The 4334-nt window shown below is 47.6% G+C and overlaps 1 pseudogene; it reads right to left on the reverse strand.

The window, feature by feature from the left end:
* Positions 1 to 559: 559 nt before the first annotated feature.
* On the reverse strand, positions 560 to 2089 carry LOC123097241 (mitochondrial import inner membrane translocase subunit TIM23-1-like; annotated as a pseudogene).
* Between the last annotated feature and the right edge of the window lie 2245 nt (positions 2090 to 4334).

Consider the following 4334-nt stretch of genomic DNA (forward strand, 5'->3'; position numbering starts at 1 on the left):
AAATGCATTCTTCAATAGCAGGATGCAATGTATTCAAGTTAGAGCATTCCATTGCGAGTTAGCAATGCATTGTTGTTAAACTATCAGAATGCAAAAAGGCTCAAGTTTCTCATCAACTCTAGTTACTTAAAATAGAAGTATAGCGTTCCGTAACAATAACATGTGCAGAAAGATGAGAAAAGGACACAAGTAGAATGCACTGTGAGTAGTAGAATGCAAAAAGCTCAACTTTTTCATCAAGTCTAGTTAATTGAAATAGCAGTGTGGCATTCAAGAACAATAACATCAGCAGAAAGATAAGAGAAATACCCAATTAACCTGCCATTCTGCGGCAAAATATTTCATCAGACATGAAGCATAGCAAGCACCACGATAATTTCTAAATACAAGTCTTTTTAGAGATTTCAATATGGGCTACATACGGTGCAAAATGAAATCTCTAAAAAGACTTGTATTTAGAAACAGAGGGAGTAGCATGCAATGAACATTACATTCCACGATTTCCTGGACTCTCCAGCATAATGTAAGCCCCCCCCCCCCCCACACACACACACACATTATTGAGTCTGACACCCACGACAATCTAGGTCGCTAACCAAGTAGTAGTAGTGATGAAGAAAGAAGATGATGTTACATTGCAACAAGGCATGTCAAAAATTTGCTGATCCGATGATACCGATGGCATCGTTGTTGTTTTCATATAGCATAACACTTACTCCCTCCGTTCCTAAATATAAGTCTTTCTAGAGATTTCACTAAGAAACTACATACGGATGTATATAAACATATTTTAGAATGTAGATTCACTCATTTTGCTCCGTATGTAGCCCTTATTGGAATCTCTTAAAAGACTTATATTTTGGAACGGAGGGAGTAGTTAATAATACCATAATAATGTCGAGAAGATGACCCTCTTCTTAAATAATACTATAATATAATTAACCGGGAGAGCAATAAACGAAGAGGCTATCTGATTCTGATTCGATTGATGAGAGGAATCAATGAATCAATCAGAAGGCGGGCGCGTATCTCTTGGCTGCCTGCTTGGCGGCCATGGCGAGGACCCCTCCGACGGCGGCAGACCTGGGGCCCTGGGCGGCCCTGAAGAGGGCGCCGGTGCCGAGGCCGGCGACTAGGCTGTTGATCCAGTCGTCCTGGCCGTCCCTGGCGGTGACCATGCCGGCGTAGAGGAGGCCGATGACGCCCAGCCTGTTGCCGACGCGGCGTCCGGCGGAGCCGCACGAGTTGAGGAGGCGGTTGGCGCGGATCTTGGCGGTGTCGCCGCGCTCGGCGGCGTGTGCGGCCTCGCGTAGGCCGACGGCGGCTCCCGCGACTGCGCCGGAGAGGTAGCCGACCCCGGTGTAGTAGGTGAGGTTCTCTCCCCAGGAGCGGCACTGGAGGAGGGCCTCCTCCTGGAAGAGGAACTCGGGGGAGGTGGTAGAGGTTCTTGTAGGCGGTGGGAATGTTGAGGTCCTGGTACGGGTCGTAGAGCCGCCGGCCGGAGCCGGAGCCGGAGCCGGAGCCGAAGCCAAAGCGTCTCGACTCTGGACTCTGTGCCAGCCCACGCCGGAAACCATGGCCTCAAGGCCCATGGTGAACAAGGCACCAGCGTGCAAGGCCCATCCCTCAAGTCAAGCCCCAAGACCGATCTGGGTATCCTTTTTTCGGCTACATACATTTGGTCCCTCATGATCTGATACTGAACACGAATCGTCCAAAACCAGAAAGGAGGGAAAACCCACTGACATGTCACCGGTTTTCTAGTATCCCACTTGCCATGTCAGTGCTCTTTTTTGGGCCGTGAATTTGTTTTGGGTGTCATTATCGCTCTCCTCCTCACTTCTTATCCCGATGAGCCGTGCACTGCCATGGCTCCATGCACTGACTATTGCTCGGTAGAGGCTGCTACAATGGGGTCGAAAGGACTGCCTGACGGCATACTTCTCGGCGACACACTTGGTAGTGAGGATGCCGGAGCCATGTGTGTCGATGTTATGCCATTAAACCGTGCAACTTTTGTATGGGATGCATATGACAGGGGTACCTGACACCATGAGGCATTTTCTTGGAGCATGTGAAACTGGCTCATCTCTAGGACATGTGGTGGAGGTGGATGTGGAGACGTTACACGACAAAGAAGATAAGGATAAAGTGTGGAATAAGAGATCTGAGCAAAATATCCTCTAGAACTGAGATTACTACCAAAGAACTCGTGTTATATGATATTGATTTCAAAGTAGAATCAATGGCTGAGCAAGGGTGGTATAAAGATGATGGTAACAAAAGAAAGGTGTTTGATTACATTAATCTAGAAGATACAAGGGATGCGAAGGAGCCTGAGTTACTAGGAATGAATAAGCAGAACCTCTGAGCAATATAGAACTAATATAACTCTAGGTAGTTTGTCTCTGCAGGAAATTGAAAGTGTGGTGAAAACAATTGAGTTACAGAAAAAGAATTCTGGAGATTGTAGCCGCGGGAAAGAAAGTGAAAATTCACATGATTAGGGGGGGGGGCTATCTTACTCATCAAACTGCGTCTGCCTGAGGAACATGCTTCCATAGAAGTAGCTCAGTTGGTTTTGGAAGAGGAAAACGAAAAGAGATGGAAATAATGGAAATTAGTTTGGAAAAAGAATTTAAGGGACAACATTGGTTACTGCAGCAGAATTTGAGGTTGATGCCTGCTATGGATAAGCCTGATTTGGTGGGATCACAAACTGACAACAAGGTGCTGGATGAGGAGATAGAGGAAGATATGGGAGAGTAAAATGAAAATGAGGAAGATGAGGTGGGTAAGGGAACCGAGGAGGAAGATATGGAACAAAAAGAACGAGAGGGGGTCGATCTTGGTGGACTACATAGTTAGCCAGGAGTTCTTTGAGATAAAAATTGAAAAAGCTAAGAGAGGAGAGCTCGAGGAAGTCAAGGATTTTGAGCTGCTCAGGAGATGTGGAAGATTGAAGGGGAAAGAAGACCAGAATAGTGAAGCCCTGCCAGAGAGAGAGAGAGAGCAGCTAACAATGATTAGCATGGTGAGTCTGCCATCCCTACTATTCTTAATGCTTCTAATGACAAACTTCTATATGTAGCTTCTGGGGTGTGGGGCACTAGTAGAAAACAGGGCTTTGGTTCTAGCAGGATAGGAGCAATAGTCCCGGTCCTGTTATTAGTCCCGGTTCGAGCGGCTAGGACGCCGGACGGGGCTCGGCAGGCACCAGTTCCGGTTCGATTGGGACCCTTAGTGCCGGTTGGAGACACCAACCAGGACTAAATGGGTTGTGCCAGGAGCGACGCCCTTTAATCTCGGTTGGTGTCTCTAACCGGGACTAAAGGTCTGTCTCCAGTCCCGGTTTTAGACACCAACCGGGACTACAAATGAGCCTATATATACCCCCATCTGCAGAAAGTGCATAAGCTGAGTCGCATCATGATCTTCCGGGATTTTAACTTGTTCTCCGGGTGCTTCGAAATCATGGGTTTGGGCAACACCATCATCCTCGACAACCATATTGTGCAGAATAACACAACATGTCATCAGCTGCCACAAAGTTTCCGATTCCCACATCATTGCAGTGTTTCGCACAATTCCCCAACGAGCTTGAAGCACACCAAATGCCCTCTCCACCTCCTTCCTAGCCGCTTCCTGCATTGTTGCAAAGTGTCTCTGTTTATTGCCACGCGTCTCGGATATGGTCTTCACAAACGCCGTCCACTGAGGATAGATACCATTGACAAGATAGTACCCCATGTTGTAGTTGAGGGAGTCCTGGTTTCGGGGGTCCTCAGGTGTACGGCTCATGGATGCGGGTCGGACTGAATGGGCCGTGAGGATAAAGCTTAGGGCCATCACTCCGTGTTCGGGTAGGACTCCTGTGTGCGTGGACGGCAAGATTAGAGTCCGGATGTATTGTTTCCTTCCCTTGTGAACCGACTTTGTACAAACCCTAGGCCCCTACGGTGTGTATATAAACCGGAGGGTTTAGTCCGTAGAGGCTATGATCATAATATTCATAGGCTAGAGAAGCTAGGGTTTAGCCATTACGATCTCGAGGTAGATCAACTCTTGTAACCCCTATACTCATCGAATACAACCAAGCAGGACGTAGGGTTTTACCTCCTTTAAGAGGGCCCAAACCTGGGTAAACATTGTGTCCCTTTGTCCATTGTTACCATCGATCCTTAGACACACAGCTTGGGCCCCCCTACCTGATATTTGCCGGTTTTGACACTGACATTGGTGCTTTCATTGAGAGCTCTGTTGTGTAGTCCCGATAAAGCGATCTATGGCTCGCCTAGTCATCAATGACAACATTACCTCTGGAAGGAGCCTGA

The sequence above is a fragment of the Triticum aestivum genome, chromosome 4D, assembly GCF_018294505.1.
Source record: "Triticum aestivum cultivar Chinese Spring chromosome 4D, IWGSC CS RefSeq v2.1, whole genome shotgun sequence".
Taxonomy (NCBI): Eukaryota; Viridiplantae; Streptophyta; class Magnoliopsida; order Poales; family Poaceae; genus Triticum; species Triticum aestivum.